Source organism: Chrysemys picta, chromosome 4 (genome assembly GCF_011386835.1).
Source record: "Chrysemys picta bellii isolate R12L10 chromosome 4, ASM1138683v2, whole genome shotgun sequence".
Classification (NCBI taxonomy): Eukaryota; Metazoa; Chordata; order Testudines; family Emydidae; genus Chrysemys; species Chrysemys picta.
This window is the reverse complement of record NC_088794.1, coordinates 108,766,640-108,791,390: the sequence shown is the minus strand read 5'-3', so window position 1 is coordinate 108,791,390 and position 24,751 is coordinate 108,766,640. Positions and strand designations below refer to the sequence as shown.

Genomic DNA, 24,751 nt, shown 5'->3' with positions numbered 1-24,751 from the left:
TAAATTTAACCAAACGGATGTCAATATGGTTTCTGAAATTCTCACATGATTTTGAGTGGGTGTAATGGGGTGTGCATACCCTGCACTGGGTTGAAAAGGGTTAACCCCGCACTATGGGTGGAGGAAGTCCCACCCCTCAGACCATTCTGGGCATGCTCCAAGTGCTATGCTAGTATAAAAGGGAGCAGCCTGGCTCAGTCTGGGTGGACAACTGGAGAGGATGGACTTTTGATGGAGGCTCCAGTGGAGGAGCCGTCACAGCCCTTGCCAGCAGGAGCCAGAGATCTCGAGATCTGGACTGGAGATCTGTGGCCAATGGAGCCCAGGGAATTACCCATACTGAGGAGCCCGGAGACCCTGATTCCCAATGGACTGCAGCTTCAGGAAGCATGGTTGGAAGTGACCCAGGGAGGGCAAATGGTATCTCCCATCTGTGTGAGGTCTGCATGTTTCAGTGGGGTCTCCTGCTGACCCAGTGGTGGACCACTCCGCCACTGTTAGGGACCAGGAGTTGTGTGGCCCTGGGCCCCCCAACCTGCTCAGGTATTGGCCAGTAGGCCACACTGCTCTGTATTTGAGGGCTGTTATATTGATTCTGGCAGCCTGGCCACCCTGCCGCGTACCTGAGGGCTGCCACATTGACTGGCCACTAGTACTCTGTACTCGAGGGCCGCAGTATTGACTCCGGTCACTAGGCCATGCTGCCCTGAACTCAAGGGCCGTTGTATTGATTCCGACCATTAGGCCACGCAGCCCTGAGCCCAATGTTGGGGTAAGGACTGAATCAGTCAGCCCTAGACAGTGTGTGTGTATATCAGAAGGCCCCAAGCTCAGGTTCTCCACCCCTGCCCATATCTAGTCACGGGCCTACTTAGTTAGTAATAGGAGACGTGACTGAATAGTGAGGTGCGAACAGGTAAGTTTATTTAACAAAACACATGTGTGCAGATGATAAGGACCCCAACTTAACTACAATGACGAAACAAACTTGGTTGTCAACAGACAGAATTGGCTTGAAGCCAGAGCCCAAAAGTCCTTACAGAAACATTAGGGAAAATACAACAAGGAACAAAATTAACCACACTACCATATCTTGATGGCAGAAAAACAGGTGGGTGGATGCCACGGGGATCAGGAATCAGATAGAGGACTCAGAGCAGGATTACAGGATGCAGGACCAGGAATCGGAGATCAAACTCTCAGGACCTTGGTAAGCAGATGATGGTCTGTCTTCTCTCTTCCTTTCTTATGCTCTTGACATGCTGTCATGTGCGGATGAGTCAAGTGATATTACAGATGTGTGTATGATCCAAAAATCAGGTGGAATAGTGCAATCCCTGTCTACAACCCTGATCTACTCTGGCTTTATCCCAGCAGCTGTGCTCTGTGTGGGCTACTCCTACTACCTGCTGGTCGTACCAAACTCTCTCTCTCTGGTGGGAGAACACTGAACATCAAGCACCACAGAGGTAGGGGATCATGGCCTGTCTATTGCATCTGGCAGTCCAGAGAGGTAAATAGCTCCGAGGGGTGGGTGAACACCCCCTTAAATAACTTTGCTGTTGCTGGGCAGATTTTAGTCACATGACCGCTCCCTTTTCCTGCTCTTTCTGAAAAAGGTGCCACTTGTGGCATGAAGAAAGGACTAAACATGGAGTTCAACAACAAGTTTAAATCCAATATGACCAACATGGAAACCATAACTGAAATTCTTTCCCAACACCAAGGGCTGCCGCTTGACTCTGATCCTTGGACCTCAGCGTGGTGAGGCCCAAGACAGTTGGGTAGACAGTAACCGCGGTGTCTGCACACCCACTATCGCCAAAAAAGGACATGGGGTGTGCGTACACCGACATAGTGGGATAAAATAATTGATTTTTATAAAGGGCTTAGGTTATCTTTATATGTAGAGTCAGATTCAGTCCTGAATCTGCATCAGCAAGAAAAAACAATACTTCACACTTACATAGATCTTTTCATCTGTGGATGTCAGCATTTTGCAAAGGAAGACAAGTATCGCTAGCCTCATGTTACAGATGCAGAAAGGGTAGCATATAGTGGTTAATGACAACAATTTACCCAAGCTGAAGCTCTTATAGTTCAATGTAAGTCAATAGAGCTATAACAACTTACACTAGCTGAGGATATGGTCTATAGTGACTTGCCCAAGATCATACAAGTCAGTGGCAGAGCTTGGAATAGAACTCAGGTCTCTGGATTTATAGTCATGTGCTCTAGCCTAGCCTTTGTACCCAAATGCCTTCTGAAGCTAGTGCAGACCCTATTGCAAGGCTCTGATAGTGAAAAATCTGCCCAAGGGGTGAGGGCCTAAAATACAAGGTGTCCACAATCTTCTTTCTGTGCAGAGCATAGAGCAGGTCAACAAAGCTCCAAAAGTGGGTGGCATTGCCTGGGGAGGGGACTGGTCAGAGCAATTGTGGATATACCAACTCAGTTCTTCCTTTTTGGAGTTTCCATGGGTGGTGGAGATTTAAAACCTCTTTCCTTGAGGCGACCCTTTGGGGAAAATGATTCAGGGTAACTACCTGCCCTCCCCCAGAGGTGAATCTCTGGACAATATGGATTCCCTCCAGCATAAGGGCGAACCAGGCTTGTAGTCTCCATTCAGTAAAATAAAGAGAGGAGATATATAACTAATATTTTCATTGCCGCCTGTCTTCTGTCTACAGGGTCAGAGATGTGGCAATTTCCACTAACTGCCATTTGTGCAATCATTGCCTAGCTGGATAGCAGACTAAGCATGTTGTTACTATTAGGAGATAACTTGGTCTTAGAAGCCAATTCCCTCAGATGGATGATTTTTGGTATTCAGGGGTGAAAGTAACACAGATGACTTACTGGTACGGGGGCCCAGCTCCGGGCCCCCAGAAGGGGCAGAGCCTTGGGCAGAAGAGGCGGGGCTGCGGGGGGGGGAGGGGTGTATCAGCCTCCCCCAGCCAGCCCATCCGTGCTGCCTGGCCCACGCCACCCGGGGCTCTGGCAGCGATGTAAAAGGGCCCGGGGCTCCGGCCGCTGCTGCTCCAGGAGCCCAGGGCCCTTTTAAATCACCATGCCCTGGGGCAGTTGCCCCTTTTACCCCCATCAGGGCTGCTAGCAGGGGGAGGAGGGAGGGCAAAAGGGGCAGCGATGTTAAAGCTGCCGCAGCACTTTAGCGTTGGATGCATGTGGGCCGGTACCGGCAGTCACTTCTTACCGGTACGCCGTACCAGCCTACTTTCACCCCTGATAGCATTATGTAGTGTGTGCAGAGGCTGGATAAATTAACTTTTTATTCTGCTAGAATTTTGTTTAAAACCTTTGTATGCAAAGCAAATATTTCACCTAGCATAAGTCCTAAAATTTCAAATCCTGTTCCACACAATTATCACAGCTTTGAATCTAATCTTCTTCTGTGCTCTTGCATGAAGCAACAGAAAAGGGCACATCATAACTTGTTATAGCTAATTATAGATTTCAGATGGGATCTTAAATTTGTAAGAAGCTACTTTAATTATTTAGCTTCCAAATTTGTTAGTAGGCCTGGTTGAGTATGGCAAAAATAGTGCTTATGAACACTGTTTCTGATTCCAGATGATTGTTTGGTTTCACCGTATTTGTAGATTAAGGCCAGAATGATAATCTATTCTGATCTTCTGAATCACACAGGCCATAGAAATTCACCCAGTGATTCCTGCATCTAACACATTAACTTGTGGTTGAACTATAGGATGGATAATTTTTCAAAAGTACCTAAGTGACATAGGCTCTTACTGACTTTCATTAAGACTAAGGTTCTTAAGTGCCTAAATCTGTTTGAAAACTTAGACTGTTAAGTCACTTAAGTGTGTGTGAAAATTTTATCCCAGACCTTTTAAGAAAACATCCATTTTTTATTTAAAAACCCCACGTTACGGAGTATTTACCACATTCCTTGATATATTCCAGTGGTTAATTACCCTCCCTGTTAAAAGGTACATCTTCATTCCTGTTTGGATTTTACTCAATCAAATTTCAGACATTGGATCTCATGCCTTTATCTTCTAAAGATTCCTCCAGGATAAGATTATTATTCACTATTCATGAACACTTCAGTGAATGGGTATTTGCACAAGAGTTTGGGGCTATTCTTTGTATGAATACCTTATCTTCACATACAAATAGAAATATTCACTATTTGTTTATATTATTTAATTATTCTCCTGTTTAGAAAATTTGTGATCCAGTCTGAAACAATATTGTATGACTTAGATAACTAAATCACATAACTAACAGTGAATAGCTAAAGCAAGCTAGTCTAGACTGAAATTTGTTTGCGTAAGTATTTTTGAATTGGCATTTTCTGATGGAAAAACATTTTGTTGAAAAATTCCCAATCCACTCTATTTTTGATTTGTTGTGGACTTGAATCAGTGACCTAGAAGTGAAAGTCCATGTATCCCATTACTGATTAGCTGAGCCATCCTATTTCCCTTTTCTCTCTCTTAATATTGTAAAAAAGAAACCAAGAGTGATGGCATATATTATCTTGATTAAAGTAGGTGTGCTCTGCCTCTCAATCAGCGCATAGCTAGCAAGCTGCTCAGGAAGAGTATGGAGCTGCTGATGGGTCTGATTGCAATCTGTACTACTGTCATGGAATTGCTTGTAATGGATCCACCAACTTGTGTCCACTACCCTCCAGCAAGACGCAGCAATCTAAAACCAAGGGAAATATTTCAACAAAACATTTCTCACCTTTACTTTCAAGACCCCGTAGAACTCCATCTCCTGTATTTATCCAATGTAATCTCTTATTGTGTCACCCTTTTGCCTCCTCTACTCAACTAATGATACTAACTTTGACACAACATTTGTCCTGCCTTCCCATAAGCAACTATGTGCCTTTTCCATGCTGGTGCCTATGCACTGAATGTCCTCCCTGCTCTGGTCTGCCAAATGCGTATCCTCACCTCATTTAAGTCCCTCCTGAAAACTCACCTCTTCTGGACTGCTCACAACAATAACACCAGTAATCATCCTGGACAATATCTGATCTCTGCCTGGTAGTGCTAGAGCTGTATCAACACAAGCTGTGATCTCATTGGAGCACTAAGGAGGGGCTTTGCAGTGATTATCTGAAAGAGTGTGTAGTTTGATTGCACTATTACTGGGTGGCCATAGGTGTACCAATGGACTCTCTTCACTGCAAATACCACAACCAGAAAGTCTTTTTCTATGTTGGGATACCCCTCTTCAGTCTCTGACAGGGCTTTTCTGGCTTAAATGACTGGTTGCTCCTTCAAAAGAGCTACACACCCAGTCCTTTCTCCGATCCACCCCCATGTCAGTGGCTCTCCTGGCTAGTAGTAGTTCAGGACCAGGGCATTCATTGTCATTTGTGTCAGAGTGTCAAATGCTTGCTGTTGGGAACCTGCCCAGTCCCATTCAACATCCTGCCTTCTGAGCTGACTTGTGGGTTTTGCTATAGCAAGTAGGTGAGGACAGAAAATTTATCATCCCTATGAAATGTTGTACTCCATTCTCATCCACTGGAGCTGGCATGATCTTGTTGGGATCTGCTTTCTGTCCCTTTACTGTGAGCAGATGTCCAATGTGACCTTACACTGTTTGAATCATATGTTTTTTGGGTTGAGTTTTATGTTGTTGTCCCTGCATTGCTGTAGAAAAGCTTTTAGTTTTCTGTCATGGTCTTGTTCAGCTTCTGTATCATTGCACCCTTCAACAATGAGAATGTCATCTACAATTATTTTCACCCCAGACAGTTTTTCCAACACTTGGGTGAGTCTTCCCTGGAACACCTATGGTGTTGGGCCTAGCCCACCGGCATTCACAGCCATCTGTAGTGATCAAATGATGTTGCAAAGGTTGTCACCATGCTGGATTCTTTATCCAGGCTTATGTGCCAAAAGCCATGTCTCATGTGACAGACAATATAAATTTTGGCTTTGGAGAGTTCTGGCAGGAAGTCATCAATTGTGGGCAGTGGATAGTGGCATCTTTTCAATGCCCCAGTCAGTGGCTTCGAGTCTATGCAGATGCATAATTTGCCTCATGGTTTCTTTACCAACACCATGCTGCTTACCCAGACTGTACTGCCCTCTACAGGTGCTATAATATTCCTGCGCTGCAGACTTTCAAGCTCCTTGCATACCGGATTACATAATGCCACTGGAATTTTTCTTCTTGGTAAGCACTCAGGTTCCATTCTGGGTCTACTTCCAGTCTCAGATTTCCTTTGAGGCATCCATTGCTTTTGAAAACATCCCCATATGTTCCATTGTCCACAAGACTCCTTTTTTTGCTTCATGCTCTGTAGCTATAAAATTCTGATGCTGCACTCTGATCAGATCCATGACTTGCATGGCTATATTCCCCAAGAGGTGTCTGTGATACTGTGACAGGGCGGATCGGCCCCGCACTGGTACCGAGGGGGTTAACTCTTCCCTCCTAGCAGAGGAAGCCCTGCCCCTGAGGCTCTCCTGGGCATGCTCCAACTGGAAGTCAGGTATAAAAGCCTGCAGAGGTACAGATTTTGCATCGACTTCTGGAAAGTGAACGTCATCTCCCGCTTTGATGCCTATCCCATGCCACGGGTGGATGAGTTACTGGTGAGACTAGGCCACGCAGAATTTATCTACATCCTGGACTTGACCAAGGGATACTGGCAGATCTCCCTGACACCTACCTCACGAGCAAAGACAGCCTTTCCCACGTCGTTCGGCCTCTTCCAATTTACAGTGATGTCTTTCGGTTTACATGCAGCTGCGGCTACATTCCAGCGGCTCATGAACCAGGTACTGAGCCCCACAATTCGTATGCCGCAGCATACATTGATGACATCGTTGTCTATAGCGCCAGCTGGGAAGACCACATATGGCATCTAACCAAGGCCCTAGGCGATACAGGTCTCACGGCGAATCCAGCCAAGTGCCATTTAGGGCAACGAGAAGTCACTTATCTAGGCTATACGGTAGGGTGGGGGAAATTACGCCCCATGATAGATAAAGTACAGGCTTTAAGGGACTACCCCACCCCTAAAACAAAAAAGCAAATATGGAAGTTTTTAGGGCTGGCGGGATATTATTGGCGGTTTGTCCCTAATTTTTCGACACTGGTCGCCCCCCTGACAGACATAATGAAGAAAACACAGCCCCAGAAGGTCTAATGGACGGAAGAATGCGAGGACGCTTTCCACACACTCCGAGAACAACTGACCCGGGAGCCTGTGTTAGGCCAACCCAACTTTACGAAGTCCTTCATTCTCCAGACTGATGGGTCAGGAGTAGGAATAGGAGCCGTATTGTCACGGGGGGAGGGAACAACCCATTTTGTACCTCAGCTGGAAGCTGTTCCCACACGAGACGCACTACTCTACCATAGAACGGGAGGCCCTCGCGGTTAAATGGGCAGTCGACACATTGCAATACTACTTATTGGGGAACCACTTTTTCTTAGTGACCATGCCTCCCCCTTCGCTGGATCAAAAACATGAAAGATGAATGACCAAATCATGTGGTGGTACCTGTGCCTCCAGCCCTATTCCTTTCAAGTGCTGCATAGGCCAGGTAAGGCCCACAGAAATGCGGACTTTTTCTCCCAGGTGGGGGAAGAGGAAGACAGGGAGGAGGGTGGTTCTGTGGAAGCTCCGGTGACCGTTTTAAGGGGGAGGGTGTGTGACAGGGCGGATCGGCCCCGCACTGGTACTGAGGGGGTTAACCCTTCCCTCCGAGCAGAGGAAGCCCCGCCCCTGAGACTCTCCAACTGGAAGTCAGGTATAACAGCCTGCAGAGCTTCTCAGTCAGGGTTGGAAGCTGAGGAGGAAGGACGCTCGGCAGAGGCTTCAGCCCTTACCTACGAGGGCTGAAGAGCCAGGAACTTGGACCAAAGGCCTGTCACTATCAGAATCCCAGAGAGTGTCAGGTGCTGAGGAGCCTGGAGATCTTGGAGCTGAAGAGCCAGAAACCTGGATCAGAGGCCTGCAGCTATCGGAACCCCAGGGAGTGTCTGGTGCTGGGGAACCTGGAGACCCCAATGCCATATGGACTACTGCTGCCAGAGGACTGGTAGGAAGTGACCCAGGGAAGGTAGGGGAGTGGTACCTCCCACCATGATTAAGTCAGTGTGTTTCGGGAGAATTCCCCGCTGACCCCATGGCAGACCGCTCCGCCACTGGCAGGGTCCTGGGTCGGGGCCCGGTGGAGTTGGTTGGGCCCGGGCCCCCCTACCAGGGGCCGCCACCCCTTTCGATGGCTCCCAGTTACCTGATCCCCTGTTTTGCCTCCAAAGGGGGCAGCGTGGACTCCGGCCGCTAGGTCGCGCTATCCCAGTAGGGGAGGGGGAATTAGACGGACTCTGGCCATTGGGCCACACTGCCCTAGGGGCACATTGAATGGACTCCGGCTGCTAGGCCGTGCTGTCCCACTCAGGGAGAGGCAGTATACGGACCCTGGCCATTGGGCCACACTGTGCTGACTACCGGGGGTGGTGGTGTAAAAACAGACATAGGCGTAGAGAGGCGGGGTTACCTCTTGCTTCCCCCGACTCAAGGGGTTGACGAGGTACAAAACCCACCACAGGTACTTAGTATCCACCACCGAAAACTTCAATTGTCTGTTATTTTTCAGCTTAATTACTATGAGGTCACATTTTCCTATGGGCTGTATTATGCTCTTGTACGTTATTAGATTCTGATTGTTCTTTGCAATGACAATGTTCGAGTCCATTTCACCCCCCAGTGAACTATATTGGTGGAGGTCCCACTATCAAACTGAAATTGCGCAGGATGTTTCCCTAATAATGGTATTGTGTTGTTGTTTTCCTATTCCAACAGCCTGAAACTGATATGCTCTCAGATTCCAGAAGAGAGTCAGGGTGTCATCCTCTTCTTGTATAAGTCTGATTGAATTTTTCTGGGACCGTCCTCTGCTCTTGAGGGCCCTGCTAAAATGATTCAACATGCCCCATTCTTTGCAATACCCCCTAATGTGGGGAACTTCTCCTTTACCCACTCCCACAGTAAATGCATCTCACTATGGGTCTGGAACCTTGGCCACCTGCTTTTCTTTGCTGTGGTCTCACTGCATGTACTTCTGGAGATGTGTTCCTCCCAGGGCTTTCATCCTTTCTCTTGAGGCTTCTGCTGCACCTGCCATGTCTAGGGTTACCATATTTTGTGCCTCCAAATGGAGGACACTCCACGGGGCCCCGCCCCGCCCCCGCCCCGCCCCAACTCCGTCCCCTCCCCAAAGTCTCCGCCCCCTCCCCTGCTTCCCGCGAACATTTGATTTGCGGGAAGCCTGAAGCAGGTAAGGGGGAGTGTGGGGGGAGGAGGCGCGGCCCAGGCTGGCCCCTAGGCGGCTCCAGCCTGGGTCGGCTCGGGCCCTAGGGTGCTGGTGCCGGCCCCGGCCCCTGGCCGACCACCCCCGGCCCGCCCAGCACTGCCGGCCCCCGGCGGCCCGGCGCACCCCCCAGCTCCCGGCCCGGCGACCCCGCGACCCCGGACCGGCTCCCGCCCCGGCGCACCCCGGACCGGCTCCCGGCCCCCGGCCCCGCGACCCCGGACCGGCTCCCGGCCCCGCGGGCCCGGCTCCTGGCCCGGCCTGGCCCCCGGCCCGGCACTGCGCCCCTGGACCCCGGCCCGGCTCCTGGCCCGGCACCATGCCCCCGGCCCCCGACCCCGGCCCGGCCCCGGCCCCGCACCGCCGACCCCAGCCAAAGAGGCCCCGGCCGAGCCCTCCCTCCCTCCCGATTTTCCCGGACATGTCCGGGAAAATCCGGACGTATGGTAACCCTAGCCCATGTCTAAGCATCTGTCTACTGTGATATCACCTTCTCGGAGCAGCTGCTCCCACAAGTAGGGATCCCAAGTGCCACAGACTATCCTGTCCCGAATCAGGGAGTCTGTCAAGGCCCCAAAATTGCATGTAGCAGCCAGTGCGTAAGGTAGTAACATAGGGGTCTGTCCCCTTCCCTTCAGATTGGTCTCTAGTGAAAAACCTGTGTCACTCCAGTTTAATTCTGCTTTTGGGATCGATAGGTCCCCAGGGGTCCTAGGACAGCTGTGAGGCATGAGGCAGTGGTGAGCTTCAAAGTGGTGCAGACCTCTCTGCCTTGTTATTTGATAAGATAAAATAACAATATTACTATCCTGCTGTTGTTGACCTCCTGCTCAGTCAGGTCTGCGTACAGATGGAACTACTACTTCCAGTAGTCCATTGCTTGGCTAGGTTTGTGTCTGCAAAATTCAGGGCTCCAGGGTAGGAGGCTCTTCAGATCAAGTTCCGTGGCTCATGTTGCCAGCTGCTGCACTTCAGAGAACTCACTGCTCCGACAATGCCACCATGGTTCACTAACAAAGAGTGAAATGGAATGCAGGTTAAGTTGAACAAGTGGAACTTTATTAAACCCTGTGTGCTGCTCTGTCTATGTGTCTGGCTGTGTCACTTCCAGCCCAACTCCTCACATTCCATGTTTTCCTGGTGTCCCCTCAACAACAGTCCCTCGAGTGAACATGGGCCCTCTGACCCCAGTTTCACTGATCATGATACTCGACCCATGTGGAGCCCCACTGAATTCATCCATGCACAGCACACTTTCCAACTGCTCTAGTCTGAGTATTTTCTGGGATTTTCCACAGTGCGGATAAACAATTGTTTACAGCAGTGGCTTAGCTGAATGTGTGCTAAAAAATTGCTCCCAGAAAATGGCTGCCATCTCTCTCCCTCATCCCCAGTTCATGTTCATGTTGTTTCATGCCTGCAAGCCTTCTGAGTCTTCTGCCTAAATTACTTTAGCAATTTTGTTCCATGTTGTTGCTACCTGGAGGAATGGATGTGGTGTGGGGAGTGTGTGAATGGAGCAAGAGGCAAGATGAAGAATTAGTGACCATTGAGAGGGGAGATATTTGGAGTCAGAGACATATGGGGGGGGGGGGGAATGGGAAGCAAGGGGACCTAAGTGACAGCTGAGCAGCAGGTATGGGAAATTGAAAGAAATGTGTGGATGGGCATGGGGCAGTGGAGAAGGGGGCAGTTATAGTGAGACACAACCCCAAGGTTTGGGGATAGGATGAACCAGGGAGTTTTGGTGGAGCCAAGAGGGAACAAACTGAGGTGGAACAAACTGAGGAGGCCAAGATGGGAAGCTGAAAGAGAAGAGAAAGGTGAAGTGCCGATGGGAGAAGAGCAGAACAGCAATGCTGTGGCAGGGGAAGAGCAGAACAGAAGTACTGTCAGCCCCAAGCGTTCAAAAATCATGAGTAACACTTTTTTTAATAGCAACAGAGGGTCCTGTGGCACCTTTGAGACTAACAGAAGTACTGGGAGCATAAGCTTTCGTGGGTCAGAACCTCACTTCTTCAGATGCAAGTAATGGAAATCTCCAGAGGCAGGTATATATCAGTGTGGAGATAACGAGGTTAGTTCAATCAGGGAGGGTGAGGTGCTCTGCTAGCAGTTGAGGTGTGAACACCAAGGGAGGAGAAACTGTTTCTGTAGTTGGATAGCCATTCACAGTCTTTGTTTAATCCTGATCTGATGGTGTCAAATTTGCAGATGAACTGAAGCTCAGCAGTTTCTCTTTGGAATCTGGTCCTGAAGTTTTTTTGCTGTAAGATGGCTACCTTAACATCTGCTATTGTGTGGCCAGGGAGGTTGAAGTGTTCTCCTACAGGTTTTTGTATATTGCCATTCCTGATATCTGACTTGTGTCCATTTATCCTCTTGCGTAGTGACTGTCCAGTTTGGCCAATGTACATAGCAGAGGGGCATTGCTGGCATATGATGGCATATATAACATTGGTGGACGTGCAGGTGAATGAGCCAGTGATGTTGTAGCTGATCTGGTTAGGTCCAGTGATGGTGTTGCTGGTGTAGATATGTGGGCAGAGTTGGCATCGAGGTTTGTTGCATGGGTTGGTTCCTGAGTTAGAGTTATTATGGTGCGATGCGTGGTTGCTGGTGAGAATATGCTTAAGGTTGGCAGGTTGTCTGTGGGCGAGGACTGGCCTGCCTCCCAAGGTCTGTGAAAGTGAGGGATCATTGTCCAGGATGGGTTGTAGATCACTGATGATGCGTTGGAGAGGTTTAAGCTGAGGACTGTAGGTGATGGCCAGTGGAGTTCTGTTGGTTTCTCTTCTGGGCCTGTCTTGTAGCAGGAGTCTTCTGGGTACACGTCTGGCTCTGTTGATTTGTTTGTTTATTTCCTTGTGTGGGTATCGTAGTTTTGAGAATGCTTGGTGAAGATCTTGTAGGTGTTGGTCTCTGTCTGAGGGGTTGGAGCAGATGCGATTGTACCTCAGTGCTTGGCTGTAGACGATGGATCGTGTGGTGTGACCGGGGTGGAAGCTGGAGGCATGAAGGTAGGCGTAGCGGTCGGTGGGTTTTCGGTATAGGGTGGTGTTAATGTGGCCATCTCTTATTTGTACGGTGGTGTCCAGGAAGTGGACCTCCCGTGTAGATTGGTCCAGGCTGAGGTTGATGGTGGGGTGGAAGCTGTTGAAAGCATGGTGGAATTCTTCCAGGGCCTCCTTCCCATGGGTCCAGATGATGAAGATGTCATCAATATAGCGTAGGTAGAGAAGGGGCATGAGTGGACAAGAGCTGAGGAAGCGTTGTTCCAGGTCAGCCATAAAAATGTTGGCATATTGTGGGGCCATGCGGGTGCCCATAGCGGTGCCACTGGTCTGGAGGTATATATTGTCACCAAATTTGAAATAATTGTGCGTGAGGATAAAGTCACAGAGCTCAGCAATAAGTTGTGCTGTGTCATCATCAGGGATACTGTTCCTGACAGCTTGTATTCCATCTGTATGTGGGATGTTTGTGTAGAGAGCCTCTACATCCATGGTGGCTAGGATGGTGTTTTCTGGGAGGTCACCAATGCATTGTAGTTTTCTCAGGAAATCTGTGGTGTCACGGAGATAGCTGGGAGTGCTGGTGGCGTAGGGTCTGAGTAGGGAGTCCACATATCCAGACAGTCCTTCAGTGAGAGTGCCAATGCCCGAGATGATGGGGCGTCCAGGATTTCCAGGTTTGTGGAACTTCAGGACCAGACTCCAAAGAGAAACTGCTGAGCTTCAGTTCATCTGCAAATTTGACACCATCAGATCAGGATTAAACAAAGACTGTGAATGGCTATCCAACTACAGAAACAGTTTCTCCTCCCTTGGTGTTCACACCTCAACTGCTAGCAGAGCACCTCACCCTCCCTGATTGAACTAACCTCGTTATCTCCACACTGATATATACCTGCCTCTGGAGATTTCCATTACTTGCATCTGAAGAAGTGAGGTTCTGACCCACGAAAGCTTATGCTCCCAGTACTTCTGTTAGTCTCAAAGGTGCCACAGGACCCTCTGTTGCTTTTTACAGATTCAGACTAACACGGCTACCCCTCTGATACTTTTTTTAATATATCTTTTTTTTTGCCTTCTGGTTTTTGAGCCTTTAAGGGTCACGTTTTCAGGCTTTTCTCTACTATCATGAGAACTAAAAACTTACTTTTTAAAAATGAAAGCTGAGATACTCACAAAAATCACAGGACTCCAGGACCAGAGACTTTAAGAAAAACACCAAATATCACAAGACTTAGGATAAAAATCACTACAATTAACAACAGTGGAAGAGGCAGCTGCTGATAGGATGTAGTACTCACTGGAGCACTGAGCACCACAATCATGTAGTGATGAATAGAAATGAAGGATTTAAAGGCACAGCACCTTTAATTTCCCTTTATTATGGAAATAATTGTCAGTTCAATCAGTGAAAACCATTTTAGCTGCATACCATATATTAGTTTTATAGCTTTAGAAGACAAAATTTCCCTGAATTCTCATGTGCAGCAACTCCACACAGCAAGTACATCTGAGAGCCATGGTGTATCTTGCTGGTAGTGACTTACTATATAAATAAATTCTGTCTGAACATGTGCAAATGCATGCAAACCCCAGAGGCAATGGAGAGCACAGCAGTTCTAGCTCATGCCAGTTTGGCTCTAGTAAGATGTGCTGAGGGCCCACAGACTTTTGCAAGCCATGTAGTATATTTCTGGGGACTGGAAGTGTTTAGGAACTTAGGGGAATGGAGAGTTTGTCACTGGGCTGTAGAGAGGTTCAGAAACTAGTAAAGAGGACAGGCTTAAGATGCTTGTAACTGACAATAGAGGGCGAGTTGTGTCTTTGTGTATTTCTTTCTATGTAGAGGGGCCATAGCAGGCCAGAAAGTGAGGAGATATGCATAGGAATACCATATGAGGAGGGAAAAACTACTAGAGCATGGACCAAAAAACTGTGAGGTGCTGTAGCCTGCACACTTGACCTGTATGTATTTATGGGTTTACAATGAAATTCAAACATGTAAAATCTGAGTTGTTCTGCCCAAATAATTGGTGCTTATGCTCACTTTTTTAAATTGTATAGCCTGCAAACTAGATTTAATGGGAGAAAAAACATGCAGACAGGCTTCGAGGAAGGGTTAGCAAAGTGCTAATTAAACCCATGCAATGAAAATGGCTTTCCTTCCTACTCTACATGTGTCACAAGAAGACAACCCTGGGGGTAGGTTGCTGATCTTGTTATGGTATAGTCACATGTGTTTGTTTTAAAAATATCACCACCCAGGAATATTATCCAACACCAGACACAGCAACACCCTCCTTATAATGTGTAAGTGATAGTAGACCTATTACATAATCCTGGAGGTGGTGTAGCTTCAGAATAGAGCATCATATAAAAATTAATGTAGAAAATCTGGATGTTGGAGGTACCTAAAAAGAGCTAAACTCTTCAGCTCAGCACAGCTTCCTATCTAAGCCATATAAAACAAACTACTATGTTGCTTTATTAACAGCAAATCTTACTATTTGCTATTTGCCGGGTTTTGCTAAAATTGTTTTTGCAACATAATGAAAAGTTATTCCGTTCTTCACACTGCCTTACAGTGTACTCTCTACTGCTTCATGCATATGAACAAATCATTCACCATATGCTTGGCATTTATACCATTTACTACTATTATGAGCCAAGAGGTCCTAGTGCCAGGAGATGTGGGACCTAAGAGAGCAGAAGCCAAGGCGGGCAGGAAACATTTTTGAGGAGAGGTGGGAAGAGTGGAGCTACAAAAGATATAATGGTAGAAGTGAGGTTGGGGTGGGGAGCGAACAAGGTATGGTGGGAAAGTTGCATTCCAATGTCTTTTTGGACATTTAAAAATGTCATATTCCAAGGCCTAAGTGCTGAGGAGAGGCAGAATGGCACTGTTGCACAAGCAGGTCCTGAAAAGGAAGGTGAGAAGCATAGGAAAGCATTGGTGGAGAAGCTGTCCAAGGCTGAGAGTCATTCCCATACTTGGAAGGAAACCCAGTGATCTGCAAGCAAATGGGGCTGTCATGTATTGGAGTTTGAACAGGAATCTTCATTCGCTTCAATGGCAGGATTCTGTTTATTATTAGTGCTATTGTCATTTAGGAAATAAAATGGAGGGGAGTGTTGCCCGCCCTAAAGGGCTCGAGGGGACAACAATGGTCCGTCGCCCGGTGTGCTTGGCACCAATAAAGACACCGAGGGGAGAAAGCAAGCCAAGTTTATTTCAGAGCTCTGAAATGGCACTAGGAGACCAGCATGTCTCAAATCCAGTGCAACAAATACAAACAACTTTTACCTTTTATACTCCAAACTGTTTACATACATCTCTTTGTCTGGCTGTTCCCCCTTACCCCTCCCTTCCAGACAACTGTTACAATAAGCTCTACATAAGCTTGTGAGAAAACTTTCTCAGTCTTTGCGACCTTGAGTTAGACGCCTGCAAACTAACTACCCCGCTTCTTATCTCTATTATTTCTGCTAGTGTGAGTGAAACTGCAGCCATCTGCTAAAAAGCTGACATTACATTTCTGCTTCAACCTACTTCAGAGCATGTAAGCAGTTAGCATAGAAGTAGGTGAGAGTTCCCAAGATGGAGTTTGGGGGTTCAGATAGGCCCAGAGCAAAAGAGCTTCATCGGCACTTGTGGCCTTCCACTCTCCCGAGTTACCTGGTAGCTATGCCTAGTGGACCCCAACAGGAGGACACAGAATTTCCCACTCCCACTTCAGAATTTGTGGAATAGTTTAGAGGTCTCTAGCAAACTGTAGGATGGCTGTTTACCCACGAGGCTGAGCCAATATTTTAGCCAGCCCTGCCTTTGGGACTTGTCCAACCTGTTGGAGAGAATGAACAGATGCCAGTGCAATGACTCTTGAAACATTTTGGCTTAGTACAATTCTATCTGCTCCTGCCAGGATACACAAGTGGATGAGCAATATTTCCTGACTGACTGCGTCCAAAGCAAGCCACAGTAGCATTCATTCACTTCATCAACTCAGGTTTGAAAGTTCACATATAAATATAAAACACTAAATTCAAATGACAGAACAGGCTTTAGCCACATTCCTTGCTACAAAATACTGAAAATCTCATTCAAGCTCCATATGACAATTGACAATAGTGCTGTTTGAGTGAGCTTAGCTGTGCTTTCACATGACATTAGATAGGAAATGATGCAATGTCAACTCATTAAATGGATGCAATAGCCTTGGGGCAATACAAGAAGGACTGGTGTTCAGAATAGTTTAAGCAGTGAAATGGGCTTGACTGTACTTATAAAGTCAGAGCTGGCCTAACTGTACTCCCATTGGAGTCAATAACACTCCCATTTTACTTCAATGGAAGCAGAGTTAGGTCAACATAGAGCATTTTTCAAAATCCCACCCATACTGTGGTCTAGATCGCGGTAGGCAACCTATGGCACGTGTGCCAAAGGCGGCAGGTGAGCTGATTTTCAATGGCACTCACACTGCCCGGGTCCTGGTCACTGGTCCGGGGGGCTCTGCATTTTAATTTAATTTTAAATGACGCTTCTTAAACATTTTAAAAAGCTTATTTACTTTACATACAACAATAATTTAGTTATATATTATAGACTTATAGAAAGAGACCTTCTAAAAATGTTAAAATGTATTACTGGCACGTGAAACCTTAAATTTGAGTGAATAAATGAAGACTAGGCACACCACTTCTGAAAGGTTGCCGACTCCTGGTCTAGATGGTCACTTTACAATCTATCTTAGCAAGATGGAGCTGGGGAAGCAGCTTGTGACTTCAGAGTGTGTCAATCTCCTTCCTCTTAGCTCCACCAGGGACGAAATAAACTGTGCCAGGCCTATAACTGGTGTATTCCACACTGGCTATATGAGAGGGGGTTAGTAGTGGCTCTGTGGAGCCTGCTTCCCCGCCAGCTCTGCCATGCCATGCAGTGGGTAGCCTACACTAGGAAGCAAGGCAATTCCTTATATCCCCCTACTCCCTTGCGTGTAGGCTTAGGGCTACTGAAAATTAAGTCCTGTATTGACGGGAAACCCCACACATTTCCACTAGGAAATTGGAGATGATGTTGCCAGGAAAGGTCTTGCCTTCCTTATAGTGAGAAATGAACTGCATGTGTTCTCGGTAAAAGCTCTTTCCCATCACACATCCTTTCTTCAACCTTAGGTTTCTCCTTCTTCCTTTATTTTCTCTCCAACTATATATATATATATATATTTGTAGCAGTGGGCCTGAATTCTTATCCCTTTCTCTTTCCTCAAACCATTCTATTGTCTCAGAATTTCTTCAGACCACCATTCTCTCCTGTCTGTCCCTCTCTGCCCTACTCATCATCTCTCATCTATACAAAAATATGGTTTAGCAGTGTCACCGCCAGCTGCCCCTTCAAGACGCCCATTCAGGCCAGCAGTTTAGCAAAGCTCAAAAAAAGATTGGACATTTCTATGTATAAGGTGAATACCCAGAGTTATAATAGCAAGGATTATTTTTTAGATTTCAAAAGTGATATAAATCCTCACACTTCAGGGCAAAACCTCTAACATTTAGGTGTGGCAGACTGACAATATCCTGCAATACCCTAAATAAACCTTATGGAATTAAGATAAACTTTATTGAATTAGATTTAATAGCTTTGGTGTCCATTGTATTAAAATGCAATTGCTTATGTTTTATTGTGGGACAGCATCTAACTTTTCTAGGGACATGACTAATGTAAACATTAGGCTTTTTGAAGTGAGGCCCTGGAGAGAGACCCATTGTCTACTAATTACTCACTCGTGAAAACTCCAGATCAAAGCCCCCTCAATTTTATGAAGGATAGACTAGACTCTTCATGAGTGTGCTTGTTCTGAGCTGAAGCTGTGATGAATTTAAAACCACGAGGAAACCCCTTGGATGAGGTTTTGAAGGACTGCTCTTGCCAGAGCCCATGTTGGGGTTGCAGTAATCTCTGGGAAGCTTATTAGCAGGTGTGTAGCTTCTTATATTTTTTTAATGTGTGTTTTCTCTGTAGAGCTTTTACCTTAAGAATATAATATGCTTGCATAGGAAGTGCTGTGTGGTAATCTAATCTATCCCTCTGTTACTAGTCTCTGAAGAGAAGGTCAGAGAAGCGTGCTGTCTTTTGCTGAGTATAACATAGTGAAGGCAGAGAACTGTTCAGCCTGAAGATACCCCAGCCAGGAGGAAAAGGAACGCGGGATTCCACCCAAGAAAGGCAACGGCTAGGGAGCCAGAAGTCTGAGAGCAGGTGCCCTTGCTGAGCCACTAAGAGAAAATACTGGTGTAGTTGCCCTGAACTGTGACAATGGGGTTTAGGAAGAAACTTCTAACTGCAAGGTTTCTTGCATCTTCTTCTGAAGATTGTGGTACTGGGCTCTGTTGAACTTAGCAAGATTCAAAAAGGGGTTGGACAGTGATCTATGTATATAACTAATAAATAATGAAAGTTTACAGTACTCTGCACACAAAGTTATACCTTCATTCAGGAATGCTTTAGGAAGCAGCCAATTGTTTTATTTCAGCTTCTTGTTTTCTCCCTCTAGACTGGACTTAGGTGCCTATGTCCCACCCTTCTCCTCAGTATCTGCTATTGCCTAGCCAGTTCCCCGCTCAGTGTGCTGGCTTTTGTGGATTCCATTCTTGGGCATCTAAATTGGTCTGTGGATTCCATTGGGCGACTGGGCACCTACCATTAGGCATTGCAATGCTAAGTCTAAGTCCCCCGAGGTGTGGCACCCAGGCCCACCCAAATCTGAGCTTGTGTCAACCCCCTCCCTCCCCTGGAAAAACAGCAGCAGTGGCGGACTGCTCCAGGGGTCAGGCAAAAAGATGGAGAGCCTCCACTCCCGAGAGCATCCTCCTCCTTCCCCCAGCTGTTCCAGATCTATTAGTAACAATCCAGCATCAATGAGCTGGTGGGAGGGGTCAAGACATAGTGCAGCCTGTTAATGGACTCAATGTCCCAGTTTCAGCAGGAAAGCTGATGGAAATCAAAGAGGTCATGGAAAAAGACATCCATCTACAGGCAGTCAAGAGAGATACTAGCATGGTGGCCAGAAGACAAAAGCCAAGCACTAATAGGAGCAGAAACATACTTTTAAATAAAGATGAGCTGAATGTGCAGGATACAAATATATTTTGAGGACAGAGAGCTGTTGTCCCTGCCTCATTACATAAGGATGTCATGCAAAAAATACACACCTCACATCTGGGCACTGACCTCTATGTTAGATGGGCTTCAGAGTGTGTTTACTGGCCAGGAATGAATAGAAACTCTGCTCCTTGATAGAAGGGTGTGATGCTTGCCGATCATGTGATAATTGCTAGCAGAAAGAGACTCTATTACCGCATGACCTACCCACCCAACCATGGGAAAAGTTGGGAGTGGACTTACTTACCTTCATTAAAAAGCAATACTTGATGACTGTGAATTACTATTCAGATTTCTGGGAGGACAGTGCTCTGCCTGATACAAGAAGCAAGCTGTGATTGGCAAACTGAGGCTCACTTTGCAAGATATTCCAGACACCATATTCACTGACAACAGACCCAAATTTGTCTCAGAAGAATTCGAGGAATTTGCATGCATATGACAGTTTGACCACCACACCACCTCCCCAGCATATCCACAGAGTAATGCTAAGGTGGAATCAGCTATGAAGAGACTGTTATACAAGGCTGTTTCTTCTGGGTCAGACCCCTTGTTAACATTTTTTGGCACATTGACATCCCTGTGATGGGGCCTAAACAGTCAGGAGCAGGCTCTAATCGGACGAAGGACCAATACCCTGCTCCCAATGAGGAAAGACCTGTTGCAACCAGAAGATTGGAAATACCACCGAGAGGAGATGGCCAACAATCAGAGAAAGCAGGCACTAGAGTATGACAGGCAGCCAAGGATCTACCAGCCCAGGAGTCAGGCACTCCTGTGAGGATCCAGCCATTAGCGAGAAACCAGAAAGAGTGGAATAAAAAAGTTGTGATGGATGCAGAGGCATCCTGGTCATATGAGATGACTATGCAAGAGGGACAAGTGATCCAAAGGAACAGGAGGCTCTTATGAACAAGCAGACACAGCACCTAGAGAGACCTACAGAGATACAGAACGGAGAGACAGAGAACCGTCTAGAAGCCAATCCCACCAGGAGGGAGGAGATTCCACAGCAGGTTTGCTAGACTTGGAGACAGGTGACAGGGAGACAGAGATAGGTCACCTCTGGTGTGGTTGCCTGTTGAGGAGACCAAACAATCTCAAAGACTATGGAACCATCTGAGTCTATGGTAAAGACAAGACTCCAACTTGGCCCTATGCTATTTAACATTTTTATCAATGATCTGGAAGAAAACATAAAATCATCACTGATAAAGTTTGCAGATGACACAAAAATTGGGGATGTGGTAAATAATGAAGAGGACAGGTCACCGATTCAGAGTGATCTGGATCATTTGGTAAACTGGGTGCAAACAAACAATAGATTTTAATACCACTAAATCTAAATGTATGAATCTAGGAACAAAGAATGTAGGCCATACTCACAGGATGGGGGACTCTATCCTGGAAAGCAGTATGTCTGAAAAAGATTTGGGGTCATGGTGGATAATCAGCTGAATATGCCCTCCCAGTGTGGCACTGTGGCCAAAAGAGCTAGTGCAGTCTGGGGATGCATAAAGAAGGGAAACTAGAGCAGGAGTATAGAGGTTATTTTACTTCTGTATTTGGTACTAGTGTGGTCACTGCTGGAATACAGTATCTAGTTCTCTTCACAATTCAAGAAGGATGTTGGTAAATTGGAGAGGGTTCAGAGAAGAGCCATGAGAATGACTAAAGGATTAGAAAACCAACCTTACAGTGATAGAATCAAGGAGTTCCATCTATTTATTTTAACCAAGAGAAGGTTAAGATTACAGTCTCTAAGTATTTACATAGGGAATAAATATTTAATAAGGAGCTCTGAGCTAACAGAGAAAGGTATAACACAATCCAATAGCTGGAAGCTGAAGCTAGAAAAATTCAGACTGGAAATAAGGAGTACATTTTCAATAGTGAGAGTAATTAACCATTGGAACAGTTTACCAAGCGTCATGGTGGATTCTCAATCACTGACCATTTTAAAATCAAGATTGGATGTTTTTCTTCAAGATATGTTCTGGGAAAGTTCTAAGGCAGGGGTTGGCAACCTTTGGCATGTGGCTCATCATATGCTACCGTGGCTTCAATGCTGTAGTTTTGGGGAAATGGGGGAAGGGCAGCCAATCAGATGAGGATTTGCCAGTAGACTAGGGACCTGTAGAAACTCTGTCTACATGGGAAGCACATAGGGTTGGCAGCCCTGAGACTCCAGCTCACCAGAAGACAGGAAGTGGTGGTTTGGGAGGGAGGTCCAGCCCATTCAAAAAAAAGGTGCTCTTGGCCCCTCATGGGCTCAGCAGAAAGCTCTTGTGTTGGTTATCCTTACAACCCCAATACAGGACAGGCCCACTGTACCAAAGCAGAGCTAGAATGGGCCCCATGTGGGATCTGCCTAGAGTTTTGCGTTGTCTTAATCCTTCCTCAACCTCCCCAAGATGCTGTGACAGTTCTTGGGGTACCCAGGACTGGGGTCACCTTGTTACCCACCTGCCTCCAAGGAGAGAGACTTGCTTGAGCTTAACTGGTTGTTGACTCCCTGAAACTGCCAGCCTGTTAGCCACCTGAATAATCTCCACTGGGCTATGCCAGCCCTTACTTTGCCTTGCAGGTTAACAATAGATGCACCCCAGTTCTGAGCCCCTTTGAAGTGTTCCCCTGTAGGGTCGAGCCCCTTATCCACTGAACACTCATAGAAATACTAGGTTTTCTGTCCCCAATAGAACAGTGTCACACCTGTTTGAATGATTCAACTCAGGATCAGCCCCTTGTATAACACCAGAGCTCTGAGACGTAATTATAATGAAAGCAACAGTAAGTTTATTATCAAAGGTTAGATATTCAATAGGTAGTGAGTAACACTAGTGGAAACAACAGGGTCACATATAAAACAGAATAATAACACGCTTTTTAGGGATGAAATAGCTTAACCTTCTGTCTAAGCAGTTTATCTCACCCCAAATGTCCTTTGCAGTAATTCAACCAGCATTGGTTGTGATCCCATTTTTAGGAATGTAATCACACTGTTCAGTTGGTTCCTAGGTGCAGGATAAAAGGGGGTCTTCCTTGCCATCTGCTTATGTTCCCCAGAGTTCATTGTACCTCAGAGTCAGGATGATCCCCTCATTCTCTGGTGTGCACCTCCCTGTTAGTTTCGTATCCTCTGTCGACTTTGTATGTACAGTAAATGGGGCTTCCATTGTGTTGGATTAAAATGCTTAATTTATATGCAGACAGAGAGGAACAGTTGAACAAACATCCTTTGTCCGGCAGAAACCTGTTTGTCAACTCTGTTTTGATACTTTAGGAGCATATTTTTAGTATACTATATAATTCCTTACATAGTATCTGTATATACATTTCTCGATGCTACTAATGCCCAGTAACACGGGCTTTTATTTAACACCTCACATGATATTCTTTGGTGAATAAGCATGTACATATCAGGATATTCTTGTAACTCCCTTGCCATTTGGCATTGAGGGGCTTATGGGTCCCAGATGCACTAAGAGCAGTTAATTTAGTTTAACTTCATTAGTACCAATGATCAGTCTTTAAATGATCCCATCCTGCCCTTGGAATTTATGAAGGGACCATTGTGGTCATCTAGTCTGATCTCCTATACAACACAGGCTATATAACTTCGTCAAAATAATTCCTAGAGCTGATCTGGTAGAAGAACATCCAATCCTGATTTAAAAATTAAGCGATGGATTGTCAGTGATGGAGAATCTACCACGACCCTTGGTAAATGGTTCCAGTGGTTAACTACTCTCACTGTTAAAACTTGCGCCTTATTTCCAGTCTGAATTTGTCTAGCTTTAACTTCCAACCATTGGATAGTGTTATATTTTGCTCTGCAAAATTGAAGAGCTCATTATTCAATATTTGGTAGGTACTCATAGACTTTAATCAAGTCACCCCTTAACCTCCTCTTTATTAAGCTAAATAGATTGAGCTCTCTGAGTCTAACTATAAGGCAAGTTTTCTCATAGAGTTTAAGGCCAGAAGGGATCACTAGGTCATCTGGTCTGACCTCCTGTATACCAGCACCCACACACTAAATCCAACAACCAAAATTAGACCAAAGTATTACAGCCCACAGAAAACTAGACTCTTATGTGCCACAGGTAGACAATAGGAGGAACTGAGGTGCACTAATGCTTGAGGCCCTACAATGGTGGGGAAATTATTTAAATGAGATATACCCAGGTAATCCTGACAAATGACCCACACCCACATGCTGCAGAGGAAGGAGAAAACCACCCAAGGTCACTGCCAATCTGATAACATCAGAATGGCTGTATTGGGTCAGAACAAAAGCCCATCTAGCCCAGTATCCTGTTTTCCGATAGTGGCCAATGCCAGGTGCCCCAGAGGAAATGAACAGAACAGGTAATCATCAGGTGATCCATCTCTTGTCGCCCATTCCCAGCTTTTGGCAAACAGATACTAGGGACACCATCCCTGCCCATCCTGGCTAATAGCCATGGATGAACCTATTTTCCATGAATTTATCTAGTTTTTTTTTAAACCTGTTATAGTCTTGGATTTCACAACATCCTCTGTCAAAGAGTTCCACAGGTTGACTGTGCATTGTGTGAAAAAATACTTCCTTTGTTTGTTTTAAACCTGCTGCCTATTAATTTCATTTGGTGACCTCTAGCTCTTGTGTTATGAGAGGGAGTAAATAACACTTCCTTATTTACTTTCTCCACACCAGTCATGATTTTATAGACTTCTATCATATCCCCCCTTAGTTGTCTCTTTTCCAACTTGAAAAGTCCCAATCTTATTAATCTCTCCTCATACGGCAGCCATTCCATACTCCTAATCATTTTTGTTGCCCTTTTTTGAACCTTTTCCAAGTCCAATATATCTTTTTTGAGATGGGGCGACCACATCTGCACAGTATTCAAGATGTGGGTGTGCCATGGATTTATATAGAGGCAATATGATACTTTCTGTCATATTATCTATCCCTTTCTTAATTATTCCAAGCATTCTGTTTGCTTTTTTGACTGCTGCTGCACATTGAGTGGATGTTTTCAGAGAACTATTCACAATGACTCCAAGAACTCTTTCTTGAGTGGGAACAGCTAATTTAGACCCCATCATTTTATATGTATAGTTGGGATTATATTTTCCCATATGCATTACTTTGCATTTATTAACATTGACTCTCATCTGCCGTTTTGTTGCCCAGTCACCTAGTTTTGTGAGATCTGTTTGTAGCCCTTTGCAGTCTGCTTTGGACTTAACTA

At 46.0% G+C, this 24,751-nt stretch overlaps 1 long non-coding RNA gene across 1 annotated transcript in view; it reads left to right on the top strand.

Moving 5' to 3' along the window:
• Positions 1 to 1,037: 1,037 nt before the first annotated feature.
• LOC101945788 (uncharacterized) overlaps positions 1,038 to 24,751 on the top strand; it is a 118,863-nt gene continuing 95,149 nt past the window's right edge. Inside the window, exon 1 of the long non-coding RNA XR_010600683.1 lies at positions 1,038 to 1,210. This is a non-coding gene — a long non-coding RNA (uncharacterized LOC101945788). The remainder of the gene's footprint in view (positions 1,211 to 24,751) is intronic.